The following is a 20,990-nucleotide window of genomic DNA, read 5'->3' as shown; positions in this document are numbered from 1 at the left end:
CGGATGTGGGAAATGAAATTTAATGTAAAGAAATGTAAAATATTGGAAATGGGTAAAAGTACCAGGAGGCCATCACTGAATTATTTGTTGGGTAATGAATTAATCACAAAAATGAGAGAAGACAAAAATTTGGGAGTGCTGGTCCAAGATAGTTTGTCACCTGAAAAGCACATTAATAAGATAGTTAGAGAGACGTATAAACTCTTGACTAACATAAGAGTAGAATTTCATTATATGGATGAGGAAATGATGAAAAAATTGATAGTGTCCATGATCCGCTCCAGGTAAGAATATGCAGCAGTAGTGTGGTCCCCACACAAAAAGAAAGATATAAACAAGATTGAGAGAATACAAAGAACAGCAACCAAGATGGTCCCCAGTCTGGCAAATCTGTCATACAGAGAGAGGCTGGAAATGCAGGATTTGCCTTCCTTTGAGGAGAGGAGAAAGAGAGGAGACATGAAGCAGTGTTCAGGACCATAGAGGGAGTAGATAAAATTGACCGAGAAGATCTGTTTTTATGAGATAAGTGAGCAACAAGAGGACATGGAATGAAATTGAAAAAGTCAAGCTGCTTGAAGGATACCAAGAAACATAGCTTTCCTTACAGAAGTATAGACTTATGGAATAGCATGGACAAAGAGAACGTCCAGTCTAAAAACTTCTATCTATCTATCTATTGCCAGACGCCTCAATCCCGTTTTGGGTGGCCACAAACAAATCGCCTCCACGTCGCCCTGTCCCACGCCATTTCACTGCCCTGCTCCCAACTTATATCCCCCTCTCTCATATACTTCTCCACCCCATCCCTCCATCTCATCCTCGGCCTCCCCCTCCCTCTTCCCCCCTCCACCTCACTCACATACACTCTCTTCGTCAGTCTCTCGCCCTCCATCCTCTCCACATGGCCAAACCACCTTAGTGTGTTCCTCATAAGGCTTCCTATCACATCCACATCCACACCATAACGCTACCTTATATCATCATTCGTCAGCCTGTCTCTTCATTTGACTCCACAGGCTCCTCTTAAATAACTCATTTCCACTGCTCTCACACTTGACTTGTGTCCTTCCAACAACGTCCAAGCTTCACTTCCATATGTTAGAGTTGGTATCACAATACTGTCATGTAGTAACTTTTTCACTTCCATGCTCACTTCCCTGTTTCTTATCACTGCTTTCAAAGAACCAGCAACCTTTCTTCCCTGCTGTACCCTTTCAAGCACTTCACCCTCCAAACCTCCATCCTTACTCATCACACTACCCAAATACTTAAACGTACTCACATTTTCCAATTCCTCACCATCTAACCTCGCTGTACATTCACTAACTTCACCTCTCTCAAAGACCATCACTTTACTCTTCCCTACATTCACATTTAGGTTCCGTTTCTTACACACTCTCTCAAACTCATCCACCAAGCCTTGCAGCTCCCCTTCGTCTTCACTCAACAACACAGTATCATCTGCAAACAATAGTACAGGGAGTTTCCAAACACTATCCTCTCTCACCAGGGCCACTCCAACATCCACTACCCTACCTTGTACCTCTTTTATTACCCAATCCATGTACAGATTAAAGCTAAATTTGACTTACTGAGAAACAGCGATGGGAACCGAAGAGCATAGCACATTTCGTGTCTATCTCAATAAGGTATATTGGGTAAATACGAAAGAGTTTGGAACGACTTAGACGAAAAGGTGGTGAACGAGAAAAACATTCATGTATATAAAGGAAGAAATGATAAATGTGGATATGGAGACAGGACAACACGAGCATCGCTCAATTCCTGTATACTACAAATAGGTAAATATAAATAGGTAAATACACATACACTACCATACTGCATTACACTCCTAACACAAACACACATACACTACCATACTGCATTACACTCCTAACACAAACACACATACACTACCATACTGCATTACACTCCTAACACACACACAGTACCATACTGCATTACACTCCTAACACACACACATACACTACCATACTGCATTACACTCCTAACACACACACACACACACACACTACCATATTGCATTACACTCCTAACACACACACACATACACTACCATACTGCATTACACTCCTAACACACACACACATACACTACCATACTGCATTACACTCCTAACACACACACACACATACACTACCATACTGCATTACACTCCTAACACACACACACATACACTACCATACTGCATTACACTCCTAACACACACACACATACACTACCATACTGGATTACACTCCTAACACAAGCCATATACAAAGATCCTTCATTCTCCAGGAAAATCGATTTAACAAAACAGCTCGTCCTAAACCATTTTTAGAATCAGCAATTTACTGTAACCAAGTGCCTTATGCTCTTATTGGTTTTATATCCCCTACACGTCAGGGATTTTCCGATGTTGCAAGCTCCTCCATGCGGGGGATTTCGTGATTATGGAAAAAATACCCTTACTTCAAACCCTAATACAGGTACCGGTAAGTTCCGTTATATGACCACTAGATATACGTCAGTGATAGAAGAGTTCTGGACAAATGTGGAAGTGTGCATGGAAAAGTTTGGGAGGAATGTGAGTGTTTTTGATTGGTGATATGAATGGTAAAGTAGGGAATGTGAAGGTGGATGGAATAGTTGGTGAGTGGGATGTGCCTGCTGTGATAGATGAGAATGGCAGTGCATTAGTGGACATTTGTGCTGGGAGGGGGTTGGAGACAGCAAATACCCTCTTCAGGCATAAAATGATCCACAGGTATACATGGTGAGTGATGAGAAGGGTTGGTGGTGAACTGAATGAAAAGAAAGCAATGATTGATTATGTGTGTGTGGATGAAAGGATGCGAAGATGTGTAATGGATACAAGAGCTTATAGAGGCTGGGGGAGTGGACTTTCTGACCACTACTTGGTGGTGGCCAGAATTAGGATACAAGTAAGATGGACGAATAGAAGAAGGGAAAGACGAGAGGAAGGAGTAGTTGCAAGGAGAGTGGAAAGGTTACAAGAGGATGAGAAAAAGGCAAAGTATAAGAGAGAAGTGGAGGAACGACTGGGCAAATATGAATTGGAGCAGATGGGGGACGTGGAAGGTGTGTGCAGGATATTTACAGAAGAAATATGTGCAGCATGTGATGTGGTGCGTGGGAGGAAGAGAAGACGGGGGGAGGTGCAAGGAACAGTGAGGTGGACTGAAGAGGTGAGACAGGTTGTGGCAAAAAACAAGAAAGCATACAATGAATGGATGAGAAATAGGGGCGTGGAAGAAGTTGAGAGGCGGAAGAGAGAGTTATATGTGGAAAGAAAGAGAGAGGTGAAAAGATTAGTAAGAGAGAGTAAGAAGAGAGTGGATGAGGAATTTGGAAGGAATTTGAGTATAAAGTGGAGGGACCGTAAGAAGATGTTCTGGAAAGAGGTGAAGAGAGGAAGACAGGGTGGAAGTGAGGTTAGCAGTGGAGTGAAAGATAAAAATGGTAGATTACTAGTGGAGAAGGGAGAAAAAGTAAGCAGATGGAGAGAACACTTTAAGGAACTGTTGAACATACACGATGGAAGTAATGCGAGTATAAGTGGCTGGGGAATGGCTGGGAGAAAGGAGGAGGAGAGAAGACAGGAAGAAATCAGTAGGATAGAAGTTGTGGAAGCAATGAAGAAAGTTAAATTGGGGAAAGCCCCAGGAATTGATGGAGTGTGTGGTGAAATGCTGAAGCATGGGGGAGAGATAGTAGTAGAATGGATGTGGAAGATGTGTAGATTGGCCTGGGAGGAAGGTAGAGTCCCGGAGGATTGGAAGTCAGGTATAATTATTCCCTTGTAAAAAGGAAAAGGGGAAAAAGAAGTGTGTGGTAATCATAGGGGCATTTGTCTTCTTAGTATAATGGGAAAAGTGTATGGTAGGATACTTATAGACATAGTTAGAGAAAGAACAGAGAAATTAGTTGGAGAAGAACAGGGAGGCTTAAGGAAGGGAAGAGGTTGTGTAGATCAGATATTTTCTTAGATCTTTAGTGGAAAAGTTTCTAGAGAAGGGAAAGAAGTTGTATGCGGCTTTCATGGATTTGGAGAAAGCATATGACAGGGTGGATAGACAAGGATTGTGGAAAGTGTTAAGAATATACGGAGTAGATGGGAAGTTGTTGAATGCTGTGAAGAGTATGTACGATGGTGCGAAGGCTGCAGTGTGTGTGGATGGTGAACTACGTGAATTTTTCTCTTTGAGAGTTGGTTTGAAACAGGGATGTGTCATGTCTCCATGGTTGTTCAATCTGTACATGGATGGGGTAGTAAAAGAGGTACAAGGTAGCGTAGTGGATGTTGGAGTGGCCCTGGTGAGAGAGGATAGTGTTTGGAAACTCCCTGTACTATTGTTTGCAGATGATACTGTGTTGTTGAGTGAAGACGAAGGGGAGCTGCAAGGCTTGGTGGATGAGTTTGAGAGAGTGTGTAAGAAACGGAACCTAAAGGTGAATGTAGGGAAGAGTAAAGTGATGGTCTCTGAGAGAGGTGAAGTTAGTGTATGTACAGCGAGGTTCAATGGTGAGGAATTGGAAAATGTGAGTACGTTTAAGTATTTGGGTAGTGTGATGAGTAAGGATGGAGGTTTGGAGGGTGAAGTGCTTGAAAGGGTACAGCAGGGAAGAAAGGTTGCAGGTTCTTTGAAAGCAGTGATAAGAAACAGGGAAGTGAGCATGGAAGTGAAAAAGTTACTACATGACAGTATTGTGATACAAACTCTAACGTACGGAAGTGAGGCTTGGACATTGTTGGAAAGACACAAGTCAAGAGTGAGAGCAGTGGAAATAAGTTATTTAAGGGGAGCCTGTGGAGTCACGAGGAGAGACAGGCTGACGAATGAGGATATAAAGGAGCGTTGTGGTGTGGATGTGGATGTGATAGGAAGCGTTATGAGGAACACACTGAGGTGGTTTGGCCATGTGGAGAGGATGGAGGGTGAAAGACTGACGAAGAGAGTGTATGTGAGTGAGGTGGAGGGGGGAAGAGGGAGGGGGAGGCCGAGGATGAGATGGAGGGATGGGGTGGAGAGGTATATGAGAGAGGGGAGTGTGAGTTGGGAGCAGAGCAGTGAAATGGCGTGGGACAGGGCGACGTGGAGGCGATATGTTTGTGGCCACTCCAAACGGGATTGAGGCGTCTGGCAATAGATAGACAGATAGACAAAGGAAAGGGGAAAAAGAAGTGTGTGGTAATTATAGGGGCATTTGTCTTCTTAGTATAATAGGAAAAGTGTATGGTAGGATACTTATAGACAGAGTTAGAGAAAGAACAGAGGAATTAGTTGGAGAAGAACAGGGAGGCTTTAGGAAGGGAAGAGGTTGTGTAGATCAGATATTCATTCTTAGATCTTTACTGGAAAAGTTTCTAGAGAAGGGAAAGTAGTTGAATGTGGCCTTCACGGATTTGGAGAAAGCATATGACAGGGTGGATAGACAAGGATTGTGGAAAGTATTAAGAATATATGGAGTAGATGGAAAGTTATTGAATCCTGTGAAGAGTATGTATGATGGTGATAAGGCTGCAGTACATGTGGATGGTGAACTATGTGAATTTTTCTATTTTAAGGTTGGGTTGAAACAGGGATGTGTCATGTCTCCATGGTTGTTCAATCTGTTCATGGATGGGGTAATAAAAGAGGTACAAGGTAGGGTAGTGGATGTTGGAGTGGCCCTGGTGAGAGAGGATAGTGTTTGGAAACTCCCTGTACTGTTGTTTGCAGATGATACTGTGTTGTTCAGTGAAGACGAAGGGAAGCTGCAAGGCTTGGTGGATGAGTTTGGGAGAGTATGCAAGAAACGGAATCTAAAGGTGAATGTAGGGAAGAGTAAAGTGATGGCCTCTGAGAGAGGTGAAGTCAGTTAATGTACAGCGAGGTTGGATGGTAAGGAATTGAAAATGTGAGTACGTTTAAGTACTTGGGTAGTGTGATGAGTAAGGATGGAGGTTTGGAGGGTGAAGTGCTTGAAAGGGTACAGCAGGGAAGAAAGGTTGCTGGTTCTTTGAGAGCAGTGATAAGAAACAGGGAAGTGAGCATGGAAGTGAAAAAGTTTCTATATGACAGTACAGTATTGTGATACCAACTCTAACGTATGGAAGTGAAGCTTGGACATTGTTGGAAGGACACAAGTCAAGAGTGAGAGCAGTGGAAATGAGTTATTTAAGAGGAGCCTGTGGAGTCACATGGAGAGACAGGCTGACGAATGAGGATATAAAAGAGCGTTATGGTGTGGATGTGGATGTGATAGGAAGCGTTATGAGGAACACACTAAGGTGGTTTGGCCACGTGAAGAGGATGGAGGGTGAAAGACTAACGAAAAGAGTGTAAGTGAGTGAGGTGGAGGGGGGAAGAGGGAGGAGGAGGCCGAGGATGAGATGGAGGGGTGGAGTGGAGAGGTATACGAGAGAGGGGGGTGTGAGTTGGGAGCAGGGCAGTGAAATGGCGGGGGACAGGACGACGTGGAGGCGTTTTGTTTGTGGCCACCCCAAACGGGATTGAGGCGTCTAACAAAAGATAGATAGATATATAGATATACGAGAAACCGATGATACGACCTGGTAATTTAGGGACTATTTTCATTATACAATCTCGAAAATCCAATGATAAGACATTCAGTCTGGGGCGAGGTGGGAGGATTCTAACTCAGTCATCCCAGCAAACGCAGTCACCGCCATTTTCTCTCAACCTCGGAGAGAATTAGCGGATCTGCTGAGCTGCAGCGTTGCCAGACATGTGATAATTATTACAATATGCGATATTTGGCACACTTTGCGATATGCGATAGCATGCATGCAATAATGTGGTAACTCTCATAATTTCATAATCTGAAAAATAAATCAGGGATTCCAAAATTAACAAGTCAACTGTAACACTAGCACAACTGTAGGATTTAGTAACTTACGATAACCAGTATTATAATCTGGAAGGTACTTAACAGTTAAACACATTCAGTAATGTTAATTAATCACTACACACATAAATATATTAATTCCAGAGTAATTACCGATTTATGTGAAGAAATCCCTTTGTTTATGAGTGAGATAATTTTGATAAAAAGGTGATAATTTTAACGTGCCGGGTACAATAATATGGGTTTGGGAATTTGGCAACACTGCTCAGCAGGAGACTGTCAGATTCCCTCTTCCAACACAACATTACCACTGATAGATGAGTGTTATGCATGTTTTATATGTTTAATTAATGCCGTGAAGATATTCACAGAAGAGATAGGCGCAGCGTGTGAGGTTTGTGGAGTGAGGAGGAGATGCAAGGGTGTGCAAGGGACAGATGGTGGAATGATGAGGTGAAACGAGCTGTGGAACAAAAGAAGAAGGCATATAGTGAATGGTTAGCGAGTAGAGGTAGGGGAGACGATGAGAGAGAGAAGAGAGAGGTATATGTCAGCAGGAGAAGGGAGGTTAAGAGACTGGTGAAGGAGAGTAAGAAGAAAGTGGATAAAGAATTTGGGAGGAATCTGAGTGTGAATTGAAGGGAGAGTAAGAAATTGTTTTGGAAGGAGGTAAAGAAAGTAAGGCAGTGTGAAAGGGGAAATAGTAGGGGAGTGAAAGACAGGAATAATAGATTGTTGGTGGAGAAGAGAGAGAAATTGAGGAGATGGAAGGAGCACTTTGCAGATTTGTTGAATGTAGATAATGAGAGCAGTGCGAGTATAAGTGGTTGGGGAATGGCTGGGAGAAGATGAGATGAGAGAAAGGAGGAAGAGATCAGTAGGGCAGAAGTAGTGGAAGCAATGAAGAACATTAAGTTGGGGAAGGCCCCGGAAATTAATGAAGTGTGTGGTGAAATGCTTAGGTATGGGGGTGAGATTATTGTGGAGTGGATATGGAAGTTGTGTAGATTGGCTTGGGAAGAGGGAAGGGTTCCGGAGGATTGGAAATCAGGTATAATTGTTCCTCTGTACAAAGGAAAAGGGGAGAGAGAAATATGTGGTAACCATAGGGGTATTTGCCTTTTTAGTGTGACTGGTAAAATATATGATACAATACTCATTGATAGGGTTAGGCATATGACAGAGGAGCTAGTTGGAGAAGAACAAGGGGGATTTAGGAAGAGACAAGGGTGTGTAGATCAGATATTTGTTCTAAGATGTTTAGTGGAGAAGTATCTAGAGAAGGGAAAGAAAGTGTATGATGCCTTCATGGATTTGGAGAAAGCTTATGACAGAATAGATAGGCAAGGTATGTGGAAGGTATTAAGAATATATGGAGTGGAGGGGAAATTGTTGAGTGCTGTGATGAGTATGTACGAAGGAGCTAGGGCTACGGTGCGAGTGGATGGTGAGCTGAGTGAGTTCTATAATCTCAATGTGGGACTGATGTCTCCATGGCTGTTTAATATATACATGGATGGGGTTGTAAAGGAGGTGCAAGGTAGGGCAGTGGATGTGGGGGTGGCTCTAATGAATGAGGGTGAGATTTGGAAGATTCAGGTGTTGCTGTTTTCTGATGATACAGTATGTTGAGTGAGGATGAATGGGAGTTGCAAGATTTGGTGAATGAATTTGGGACAGTGTGTAGGAGAAGGAATCGGAAAGTTAATGTAAACAAAAGTAAAGTTATGGTGTTTGAAAGGAATGAAATCACAGAGTGTGCAGTGAGGTTGGATGATGAGGATATGGAGAATGTGAGTGCATTTAAGTACTTGGGTAGTGTGATGAGTAAGGATGAAACTTTGGGTAATGAAGTGCGTGAAAGGGTACAGCAGGAAAGAAAGGTTGTTGGTACACTGAAAGCAGTGATGAAAAATAGGGAGGTGAGTATGAAGTTAAGAAGTCACTGCATGATAGCATTGTGACCCCTACCCTGACGCATGGAAGAGAGGCGTGGACCTTGCAAAAGGGGAACAAGTCAAGAGTGAGAGCAGTGGAAATGAGTTACTTGAGAGGAGTATGTGGAGTGACGTGGAGGGACAGGTTGACGAATGAAGAAGTGAAGGAACGTTCTGGGGTGGATGTGGATGTCGTTGAGAAGATTCGGAGAAATACACTGAGGTGATTTGGACATTTGAAGAGAATGGAGAATGAATGTAGGTGAGGTGGAGGGAAGGAGAGGGAGGGGTAGACTGAGGATGAGGTGGAGGGATGGAGTTGAGAGGTACATGAGGGAGGGGAGGGTGAGTTGGGGGGAGGGTAGTCAAATGGTGGGTGACAGAGCGACTTGGAGGCGTTTTGTCTGCAGCCACCCTTTGCGGGATTAGGGCGTTGGGCTACAGGTAGATAGATAGACATTAATTAAACACATGAAACATGCATAACACTCATTTATCGGTGGTAATGTTGTGTTGGAAGAGGGAAGCTAGCAGCCTTCTGCTGAGCAGTGTTGCCAGATTCCCAAACCCATATTATCGTACACGGCACGTTAAAATTATCACTTTTTGATCAAAATTATCTCACTCATAAACAAAGGCATTTCTTCACATCTGTTCCAAAGTCTTTATGCCTCTATAATATCCTCTTTCCAGATCATCACCATTCCCCTTGTGCATCATCATCAACATTGAATCCTGTGTTGCCCCATAAGGAGCGAAAGTGCCCGGGGCAGGGCAAGTTGGACCTGACATTTAACATGAGACTCAGCAGCCTCACTCATCCCTGAGTGGCATTACTTGAGCAATAAACCCCAACCACCCATCTGATATAAACCTGCACTGCCTCAATCCAAATGGACTGCCTTAATTACCCACTAAATCACCAGGTGCCATAATTTCCTTATATGATTACCACCCAGCATAGTAAATGGTTTCCTGGTGTACAGAAAACAATTTGGCTTGTCACACATCTCTTGTCCACATATACAATTACACTATTCAGCCAATTATCTGGGAAAACACACTCATAAATAATCATATTTATAAAACCTGTAACTATCTTCACTCCTATATCTCATGAGGCCTTCTCCATTTCAGCAGTCAACCCAGACACAGTTGCTGCCTTCCCCACCTGCATCCCTCCTATTGCCCTGCTCACAGTAGCAGCATCAAGCAAAGGCCAACAGCCAAATGCTGGATCTCCTAGCTCCAAACCTTCCCTGTCCCAAACTCATCATTCAACAACCAGTTGTAATGCTCTCTCCACGCATCTTGAATACCCTCACTGCCCACCACTACCTTTCCTTCAACATTCTTCACACACTGATATCCCAATATTCCCTCTTCATCTGATTTGCCACATTAAGTATCATAGTCTTCCTCTGCACATTATTAAGGTTGTCAAGTAAATGTCTCTGAGACTCAGATTTTGCCCTGAAAACCTCTTATCTAGCCCTATGCTTGCCACTAAACTGTGAAACTATTTTTGAACAAGTCAGTCAAGCAGCATAATTTGTATGAAAGTATAGTTCACAAGAAATGAGCTGACAATTATCTTACCTAACTTCTTATACCAAGACGTAGACTCGTCACATACCCAACAAACCACATTTTATGGCCCTGAGTCGGTCAGTTAATAACGAGCATCGGTCACAAAGCCCTTTTCACACTCGCTGCACTTAATGTGAAAACTTGAATTTCACTGCCCCCTCATCATTAGCATTTTTAGTTTTTCAATCACTGTCCAACAAAGACACTACCCACATCATGTAACACCTAACACATTTTATCTGACTGTCCAAATCTTACTCTTGATCGGATTAAGCTCCCACACCACACAATAAAGTTAGTGCGGAACTGCACACTCAGTTATTATATGAAATGAAGGGCAAGGAAATAAATAAATAAATGCTTCTCCACACAACAACAGTTAACACAACAGCTCAGGCAGGCAGCAGCTGGTATGGGACGTGGGTCATGTGGGTCGGCTTAGATTAAAGAACTCTACCAGCGACCAACAAAAGTACAACACAGAGTTGTAAACAAATGAACCAACGTGGAAATCCACTAGCTAAATGCACCCACTTCCCACTCTGTTTCTCCCGTGCAACTGAGAGATATTAACATGCTGGTGAATAATTAACAGAAAAATTAAATCTTTGTGTTATTGTACGATGGTTACTTCCCTCTGCCCGAAATTGGGACTCTGCTGTTGTTCGAGATATTTTTATGCCTCTCTGGAATGTACCTACATCTTTAGGTGGTAAAACAGATCTGGATGATGACGATCATAACAATGTTGAATTGTAAATAACATTCAATAAAGTTTGTTTCATTTAACCTGGCCTCCCCATCACCCCTTACAGCCAGCCCAGTCCACAGGCAAAGACAGACAGAGAAAAAGGGCATAATATACCACATTAAAACCACCACCATCATCATCATCACCCCACCTCTATTCACACAAGCGTGCACGCACACATACATACATGCACATTATGAAGGGAGAACGACAGAATAAAAAACAACCAAAGAACCTGACACAATGGAATCTCTGAAATATCTGTGTCCTATTGGAAAAGTGATCATGTGGTCATTCAGTTCCAGATGATAAAAGGGAACGTGGTGCCAAGAGATGAGCTGAGGCAGGGAAGATACAACTTTGGTAAAGCAAACTTTACACGACTGAGAAAAGTTTTTAAAAATGCAGATTGGAGAAAATTCAGAGAAACAAGAGAGATGCACAGGAAGTGTAATATCTTTCTTGACCTCCATAATTAGGGAGTGGAAAAATATGTGCCATGAGTAAGGGGGAAGAAAACAGGAAAAAGGATTGCTTTAACAGAAGGTGTATGAAAGGAAAAAAAAAAAGGGAGGGACATAGCATGGAACTGGAGAAAGAGAGGTAATATTAGAACAAAGGAAGAATACAGAAGAACTAGAAATGAATAAACAAGAATATGTAGGGTGGAAGAAAGGAATTTTGAAAAAGGTATACTTGACAAATGTAAGCAAGATCCCAAGTTGTATTACATGTTTGTTAATGGCAAACTGAAACAAAAGGAAGGAATCAACAAACTGAAAGTAGAAGGAAAGGTCTATAAAGATGCGGCAATGCAAGTTGAAATGATGTACAAAAGTTCCAAATAAGTTTTCGCTTAAGAAAGTGATTTCGTGGAGGGGGAGGGAGTGACTAGAATTGTTGTGATAAAAGATGTAAAAGTGGAAGTGAAGGAAGTGTATAAATTACTGGAATTTCAAGATGTAAGGAAAACCCAAGGACTGTGATGAAATGGTCCGTCACGTATTGTTCATATCAATATTATCAAACACCTTTGTATTAACCACCAACAAATCAATAGCATAAAATACTTCGGTAGACCTGCCAACTATTTCATCCTGTTGTAAGCTGTTACGTGACATAAGCACAGCAAGTTGGACCTTATGTTAAAAAGACATGCGGTTATTTATCATTAACACAGGTTATGTGCAGTTTTCGACAATTATTAATTCATATTAACGTGGCAGTTTAAGCCACAGATGCTCTTGACTTTACTTATTTGTAACATTACAATACAGGACATAGGTATATAGACAATAACACATAATACATTGTAGGTCTTCTTTCATTTTCGTGCCTTTCCCATATGTTGTGGGTAACACCACAGTATTACACATTAAATACCTTTATATATTTACCCCCACTGGTTCTGATAGTCTATAACAACAATCATGACACACTGTAACATCGCCAGGATCGTTTCACAATTGTCCAACAATGCTTACACTGGTCTTGGGGTTGTGGCTTTGGATGTGGGGTGCTTGAACGGCTGGTCACTCACTGGCCACGACTCCAGCTAATAAGGGGGAAAAATAACTGTTTTCGAGTGTACATGGAATTAGATCAGTGGTTCTTATCTCTTTTTGAGTCACGGACCCCTTCGAGAATCTGGTGAATGCTATCAACCGTTTCCCTACAAAAATGCACATGAGCACAATCGTAGCATTTTGCACGCAATGAATATACATTATTTTATTGAAAACTACCCCACGCAGTATATCACAAAGTATAAAACACTCTTTACAAAGAATTATGCTTCTCAATCTTTTCCATGCAAAAACTAATGGCCATTCGAAAAAATGAAATACTGTACATCCAACTTGAGCAAATTAAACAAAACAAAAAACTTTAAGTTTGCTCCAAAGTTAAATTACTGGAAAGTTAAATTACTGGAAATTCAAGATGTAAGGAAAACTCCAGGGCTGGGCAGAATCACTAACTGGGTACTGAACAGGCAGATAAAATTCACGGTTAAATTGTGTGTTCTCTGGAAGAAGTGCCAAGAGAATGGAAGAGGACCAATGTGGTATGGCAGAATACCGATTTAAGACAAACCCAAACAACGATCTTACAATAACAAAGGCATATCATTTCTCCCATAATTACTTAATAGCACGGTAATACCGAACCACTCAATTGCACGAGAGAAACTGTGAGAAATGGGTGTGTTAAGGTATTGTATTTCAAGATACAACTCGTGTGTTATGTTTTTGTTGGTCACTGATTGGCTTCCTCGACCCGATCCAACCCACGTGACCCATGTCACATATCACCTGCCACAGCCTGCGTCAGTGTTGTGTAGACAGTCGCTGTCATCAGAAGTTTATTTGCTTTATTCCTTGCTCCTCATTTCCTCTCAGAACTCTGAGCACATACTTTCAAAGTAAATTTAGTTATGCCTAAACACCATGAAAGTGCTATGAACACAAGAAAAGCATTTATTCTAAATGAAACTAAAATTGTTGGACAAAGTGGCATGTGGTGTGGGAGCTTAAATGCAAATGATCAGACAGATATGACTCAGGTGTGTTTACGATGTGGATAGTTCTCTTTGTTGGAAAAAAAAAAAGTTAATGATGAAGGAGCAGTAAAATTCAGGTTTTCACCTTTAGTGCAGCATGTAAAAAGAAAAAGGGGGGGAGAGGGTTTTGTGCCTGATGTTTGTCATGAACTGATGATCTTTGGTCGAGATAATTCGCATCTTACGATATGTCAAGACACTAGGTGTTTACATACAGAGTTAGGTAAAAATAACGTGGGTTCAGTTCCTGTGAAATATGCTGCCATACAAATAATACTGCTTTGCTGACTTGCTTATTATTCACGATTACTGCATTCGTATACTGTCTCAGAGAAGTGACAAATACGCAATCACTCGATGATGACAACTTCTTCATAGCATTTTGTTTCCTTTACTGTTGATGACTAATGGATTTCAAAAATAGTTTCACACTGCTTTTTTCTTTTTTTTTTATAAATAAAAGCGCCGAAAGTAATCCTGGTGAAATATGCCTGATGCTGGTATGCCATTGTTCACGAGTTGATTAGGTCAAAAGTTTTTTCCTTGATTGGTAATCAGGACATTCAAGAGGCTTAGTGGCAATCCTTGGTGATTCATATTTTTATGGGGAGTATTAGGGGGCAATACTAATCAGTCAGGTTAGAAAGCAGTATGCACTGATGTGTCCAATCGGTGAGATCGTATCTAAACACACTGTCTTGGCTGTCTTAAAGCAGGCGTATTTGTAATAATCTATCTATATTTTTAACGAAAAACATGAGGCTCCTTGAACCTAAACCCCTACTTTACATGTAAATATATGTCACGTTTCAGCGCTAATTTGATTTTGCACAAGGTTCTGCATAACCTATCTTGTGCTGTATGAAGACTCTACTGTACCAATTTGTAAGGGAGGAAACAAAGAAGAACCTCTGAATCATAAACCAGTGTTCTTGGCCACCATAGACGCAAAATTGTTCGAGAGAATCACGAAAGACAGATGGATAAAATATCTGGAGGAGATGGAGATTTTGGAAGAAAGTTAGTTTGGATTCAGATGTGAAAGGTGTGTGTTTCCAACCTGTTGAGCTTCTACTCAAGGGTGATAGACGTGCTATAGGAAAGGAGTAGTTGAGTGAACAGTGTGTATTTAGATCTCGAGAAAGCCTTTGACAAGGTAACCCATTGCAACTAATGTGGAAATTGGAGCACACAGGACTGAAGGGGAACTTTCTGGAGTGGTTGACAGACTTCTTGTGAGAATGACTAATGAGAACATTAATAAAGGACAGTAATGCAAGTCTCTTTCCTGATGATGTGAAGATCATGAGGAAAGTACAAGTTGAACAAAACTGTAAAATGCTGCAGGAGAACCTGGATAGGAATCATGATTGGAGCCAGATGACGGAAATGAAATTCTACGCAAAAAAATGTACAATACTGGAAATGGGTCCATCTATCTCATGCCAGATGCCTGAATCCCATTCAGGGTGGCAACAAAAAAATCGCCTAAAAGTTGACTTATCCCCGGCATTTCATTGCCCTGATACAAGCTAACACACCCCTCTCTCGTATACTTCTCCATTCCATCCCTCCATCTCATCCTTAGCTTCCCCCTCCCTCTTCCCCCCTTCCACCTCACTCACATACACTCTCCTCATCAATCTCTCACTCTCTATCCTCTCCATATGGCCAAACCACCTCAATGTCTTTCTCCTAAAACTCCCTATCACATCCACATCCACACCACAACGCTCCTTCACTTCTTCATTTGTCAGTCTGTCTCTCCATGTGACTCCACAGGCTCCTCTTAAATAACTTATTTCCACTGCTCTCACTCTTGACCTGCGTCTCTCCAACAACGTCCAAGCTCCACTTGCATATGTTAGAGTTGGTATCACAATACTGTCACGTAGTAGCTTTATCAATTCCATGCTCACTTCCCTGTTTCTTATCACTGCTTTCAAGGAACCAGCAACTTTTCTTCCTTGTTGTATCCTTTCAAGCACTTCACCCTCTAAACTTCCATCCTTACTCATCACACTACCCAAGTATTTAAATGCACTCACATTTTTCATTTCTTCCACATCCAACCCCACTGTACATTCACTGACATCACTTCTCTCGAAGACCAGGGATAACTTTACTCTTCCCTACATTCACCTTTAGATCCTGTTTCTTACAGACTCTCCCAAACACATCCACCAAGCCTTGCAGCTCACCTTCATCTTCACTTAACATAGTATCATCTGCAAACAACAGTACAAGGAGTTTCCAAACACTGACCTCTCTCATTAGGGCCACTTGAACATCCATTGCCCTACACTGTATCTCTTTTATAACCCCATCCATATACAGATTGAACAACCATGGAGACATGACACACCCTTGATTCAATCCAACCTTCAAATAGAAAATTTCACTCAGTTAACTATCCATACGCACTACGGACTTAGCACCCTCACACATATTCTTCACAGAATTCAACAACTTCCCATCTAACCCAAATATTCTTAATATAGTCCACAATCCTTCTCTATCCACCCTGTCCTATGCTTTCTCCAAATCCGTGAAGACCACATACAACTTCTTTCTAGAAACTTTTCCACTAAAGATCTAAGAATGAATATCTGATCTATACAACCTTTTCCCTTCTTAAAGCCTCCCTGTTCTTCTCCAATTAATTCCTCTGTTATTTCCCTAACTCTGTCAATAAGCATCCTACCGTATACTGTTCCTATTACACGAAGAAGACAAATGCCCCTGTGATTACCACGCACTTCTGATTCCCCTTTCCCTTTGTACTGTACAAGGAAATAATTATACCTGACTTCCAATCCTCCACGACTCTACCTTCCTCCCAGACCAATCTGTATATCTTCCACATCTGTTCTACTACGATCTCCCCCCTATGCTTCAGCACTTCAACACACACTCCATCAATTCCTGCAGCTTTCCCCATTATGACTTTCATCATTGCTTCTACAACTTCTATTCTACTGATTTCTTCCTTTCCTCTTGCATCCATCATTCTCCCAGCCACTCCCCGGCCACATATACTTGCATTACTTTCATTCTCTATGTTCAACAATTCATTAAAGTGCTCTCTCCATCTGCTCACTTTTTCTCCTTTCTCAAATAGTAATCTACCATTTTTATCTTTCACTCCCCTACTAACTCAACTGCCACCCTGTCTGACTCTCTTTATCTCTTTCCAAAACATTTTCTTACATTCCTTCCACTTGAAATTCAAATTCCTTCCAAATTCCTCATCCACTCTCTTTTACTCTCTCTTATAAATCTTTTCATCTCTCTCATCCTTTCTACATATAACTCTCTCTACCATCTCTCAACTTCTTCCACGTCCTTATTTCTCATCCATTCATTATATACTTTTTTCTTTTGTGCCACAGCCTGTCCCACCTCCTCATTAAACCATGGTGTTCCTTGCACTCCCTTTCATCTTCTCTTCACCCCACAAACCATCTCACATGCTGGACACATTTCTTCTGTGAATATCCTGCACACACCTTCCACGTCCCCCATCTGCTCCAATTCATATTTACCCAATCTTTCCTCTACTTCTCTCTTATATTCTGCCTTCTTCTCATCCTATTGTAACCTTTCCACTCTCCTTGCAAATACTCCTTCCTCCTGTCCTTCCCTTCTTCTATTTCTCCATTTTACTTGGACACTGATTCTATACATGCTCCTCTCAAATAACTCATATATACTGCTTTCACTCTTGATTTCTGTCCCTCCAACAACGTCCAAGCTTCACTTCCATACATTAGAGCTGATATCACAATACTATCTTGTAGTGGCTTTTTCACTTCCATGCTCACTTTCTTGTTTCTTATCACTGCTTTCAAGGAACCAGCAATCTTTCTTCCCTGTTGCACCATTTCAAGCACTTCACCCTCTAAACTTCCATCCTTACTCATCACACTACCCAAGTACTTAAATATACTCACATTTCCAAGCTTCACTTCCATACATTAGAGCTGATATCACAATACTATCTTGTAGTGGCTTTTTCACTTCCATGCTCACTTTCTTGTTTCTTATCACTGCTTTCAAGGAACCAGCAATCTTTCTTCCCTGTTGCACCATTTCAAGCACTTCACCCTCTAAACTTCCATCCTTACTCATCACACTACCCAAGTACTTAAATATACTCACATTTCCAAGCTTCACTTCCATACATTAGAGCTGATATCACAATACTATCTTGTAGTGGCTTTTTCACTTCCATGCTCACTTTCTTGTTTCTTATCACTGCTTTCAAGGAACCAGCAATCTTTCTTCCCTGTTGCACCATTTCAAGCACTTCACCCTCTAAACTTCCATCCTTACTCATCACACTACCCAAGTACTTAAATATACTCACATTTCTCATTTCCTCATCATCAAACCTCACTGTACTTGTACATTCACTGACATCACTCTCTTCATGACCATAACTTTACTCTTCCCTACATTCACCTACAGATTTCGTTTCTTACACACTTTTCAAATCTCATCCACCAAGCCTTGCACCTCCTGTTCGTCTTCACATACGAAATTCATCTAAACCAATCTCTTCCCATCACATCACTAACATATTCAATCCCATTATTGTGATCAACTCACATTCTCATTTCTACCTCCCCCCCCTCCCCCCAAAAAAATGTCATTATAGGATGAAATATACTACATCACATCATCATGGAGGAGTGTTTATAGTTGTGAGTAAAAGATGGAAGAAGAACATAAGAGAGTATGGATCAGTTGGGTCAAGGATTCTGTGGGTAAGATTGAAAGTTGGACTACAAATGTGGGCGATTCTGTGCGTGTATGCGCCAACGCAAGATCGTGAAGCAGAGTGAGAGATGAGTTCTAGACAAATGTGGAAGTGTGCATGGAAAAGTTTGGAAGGAGTGAGAGAGTGTTTTTGATCGGTGATATGAATGGTAAAGTAGGGAATGTGAAGGTGGATGGAATAGTTGGTGGGTGGGGTGTGCCTGCTGAGACAGATGAGAATGGCAGTGTGTTAGTGGACATTTGTGCTGGGAGAGGGTTGGTGATAGACAATACCCTCTTCAGGCACAAGATGATCCACAGGTATACATGGCGAGTGATGAGAAGGGTGGGTGGTGAACTGAATGAAAGGAAGGCAATGATTGATTATGTGTGTGTGGATGAAAGGATGCGAAGATGTGTAATGGATGCAAGAGCTTATACAGGTTGGGGGAGTGGACTTTCTGAACACTACTTGGTGGTGGCCAGAATTAGGATACAAGTAAGATGAAGGAATAGAAGAAGGGAAACCCAAGAGGAAGGAGTAGATGCAAGGAGAGTGGAAAGGTTACAAGAGGATGAGAAAAAGGCAAAGTATAAGAGAGAAGTGGAGGAACGATTGGGCAAATATGAATTGGAGCAGATGGGGGATGTGGAAGGTGTGTGCAGGATATTTACAGAAGAAATATGTGCAGCATGTGATGTGGTGCGTGGGAAGAAGAGAAGACGGAGGGGGGTGCAAGGAACAGTGTGGTGGACTGAAGAGGTGAGACAGGTTGTGGCAAAAAAGAAGAAAGCATACAATGAATGGATGAGAAATAGGGGCGTGGAAGAAGTTGAGAGGCGGAAGAGAGAGTTATATGCGGAAAGAAAGAGAGAGGTGAAAAGATTAGTAAGAGAGAGTAAGAAGAGAGTGGATGAGGAATTTGGAAGGAATTTGAGTATAAAGTGGAGGGACCGTAAGAAGATGTTCTGGAAAGAGGTGAAGAGAGCAAGACAGGGTGGAAGTGAGGTTAGCAGGGGAGTGAAAGATAAAAATGGTAGATTACTAGTGGAGAAGGGAGAAAAAGTGAGCAGATGGAGAGAACACTTTAAGGAATTGTTGAACATACAGGATGGAAGTAATGCGAGTATAAGTGGCTGGGGAATGGCTGGGAGAAGGAGGGAGGTGAGAAGACAGGAAGAAATCAGTAGGATAGAAGTTGTGGAAGCAATGAAGAAAGTCAAAATGGGGAAAGCTCCAGGAATTGATGGAGTGTGCAGTGAAATGCTGAAGCATGGGGAAGAGATAGTAGAGGAATGGATGTGGAAAATGTGCAGATTGGCCTGGGAGGAAGGTAAGAGTCCAAGAGGATTGGAAGTCAGGTATAAATATTCCCTTGTACAAAGGAAAAGGGGAAAAAGAACTGTGTGGTAATTATAGAGGCATTTGTCTTCTTAGTATAATAGAAAAAGTGTATGGTAGGATACTTATTGACAGAGTTAGAGAAAGAACAGAGGAATTAGTTGGAGAAGAACAGGGAGGCTTTAGGAAGAGAAGAGGTTGTGTAGATCAGATATTCATTCTTAGATCTTTAGTGGAAAAGTTTCTAGAGAAGGGAAAGAAGTTGTATGCGTCCTTAACGGATTTGGAGAAAGCATATGACAGGGTGGATAGACAAGGATTGTGGAAAGTATTAAGAATATATGGAGTAGTTGGGAAGTTGTTGAATGCTGTGAAGAGTATGTACGATGGTGCTAAGGCTGCAGTACGTGTGGATGGTGAACTAAGTGAATTTTTCTGTTTTAACGTTGGGTTGAAACAGGGATATGTCATGTCTTCATGGATGAGGTAATAAAAGAGGTACAAGGTAGGGTAGTGGATGTTAGAGTGGCCCTGGTGAGAGAGGATAAAGTTTGGAAACTCCCTGTACTGTTGTTTGCAGATGATACTGTGTTGTTGAGTGAAGACGAAGGGGAGATGCAAGGCTTGGTGGATGAGTTTGGGAAAGTGTGCAAGAAACGGAATCTAAAGGTGAATGTAGGGAAGAGTAAAGTGATGGCCTCTGAGAGAGGTGAAGTCAGTTAATGTAGAGCAAGGTTGGATGGTGAGGAATTGAAAATGTGAGTACGTTTAAGTACTTGGGTAGTGTGATGAGTAAGGATGGAGCTTTGGAGGGTGAAGTGCTTGAAAGGGTACAGCAGGGAAGAAAGGAAGCTGGTTCTTTGAAATCATCGATAAGAAACAGGGAAGTGAGCATGGAAGTGAAAAAGTTACCATATGACAGTACAGTATTGTGATACCTACTCTAACGTATGGAAGTGAAGCTTGGACATTGTTGGAAGGACACAAGTCAAGAGTGAGAGCAGTGGAAATGAATTATTTAAGAGGAGCCTGTGGAGTCACATGGAGAGACAGGTTAACGAATCAGGATATAAAGGAGCGTTGTGGTGTGGATGTGGATGTGAGAGGAAGTGTTATCAGGAAGACACTAAGGTGGTTTGGCCACGTAGAGAGGATGGAGGGTGAAAGACTGAC

The sequence above is a fragment of the Coenobita brevimanus genome, chromosome 12, assembly GCF_032717465.1.
Source record: "Coenobita brevimanus isolate Jiangsu-jjx chromosome 12, ASM3271746v2, whole genome shotgun sequence".
Lineage (NCBI taxonomy): Eukaryota > Metazoa > Arthropoda > Malacostraca > Decapoda > Coenobitidae > Coenobita > Coenobita brevimanus.
The sequence above is the reverse complement of the archived record's forward strand: the minus strand, read 5'-3'. Positions refer to the sequence as shown.